General features: G+C 37.3%; 1 protein-coding gene across 1 annotated transcript in view; it reads right to left on the minus strand.

Moving 5' to 3' along the window:
- The window catches only part of LOC108252973 (chromaffin granule amine transporter-like), an 11821-nt gene that overhangs the window by 6069 nt on the left and 4873 nt on the right, over positions 1–879 (minus strand). The window lies entirely within an intron of this gene.

Consider the following 879-nt stretch of genomic DNA (forward strand, 5'->3'; position numbering starts at 1 on the left):
TGTATGCTACTAGATAGTGGTAGTATGTGTAACTTCATTACAAAGTCCTTGTGCGCCAAGTTGGGCCTCAAGTATCAACCAATGACCTTGACAGTCAGTGGCGTTGGTTCAAGTGTAAGTCAAGCGAAAGGTTCTACCCCTCCTTTCACTCCTTTTATCTTTATAGGTACTCTCTTTTCTCATCTAATAGCTCCTCTTCTTCTGTCCTATCTTATTTCTTCTTCTTCTATCTCTCCTCTTCCGTATATTCTACCTCCATCTTCATGCTCTTTCCTCCTTTCTCATGATACATACATAGGTAGGTTACAAAGTACAGGAAAACTATTTGTAAGTTGGACGAGAAAATGGAAATGTTTACGAACTTTTCCGAGGAAATTGTTTGGAAAAAGGAGAGGTGATATTTTGTTTCATAACTCTGAGATTTCTATCTCTCAAGAGACTATCAGTGTTGGGGCTATGAACTTAACCCATACATACAAACTCTTGATAAAAAAAAGGGAGGGTTACATGGAAAAAAAAGTTGAGCTTTCGATACTATTCAGGGTATCATCATCAGAGACAACAATGTTCACTCAAGAGTAATAGAACAATAAGCTAAAACACTGGTAGGTAGTTTTACGTTATTTTTAAATTAACATAATTATGTACCTACCCACTGAAAATAACATATTATTATATGTATTGTAAAATAACATACATATGTACTGCACCCACCCACCCACCTACCTACAATTTATTTTACAAAGTTGAAGGAATTTCCCTCCGCTTCTTTAGAAATCTGAAATGAGTGTAAGAGAGAGAGAGAGAGAGAGAGAGAGAGAGAGAGAGAGAGAGAGAGAGAGAGAGAGAGAGAGAGAGAGAGAGAGAGAGAGAGGTGTA

The sequence above is a fragment of the Diaphorina citri genome, unplaced genomic scaffold, assembly GCF_000475195.1.
Source record: "Diaphorina citri unplaced genomic scaffold, Diaci psyllid genome assembly version 1.1 scaffold1070, whole genome shotgun sequence".
In the NCBI taxonomy this organism is placed as follows: Eukaryota; Metazoa; Arthropoda; class Insecta; order Hemiptera; family Psyllidae; genus Diaphorina; species Diaphorina citri.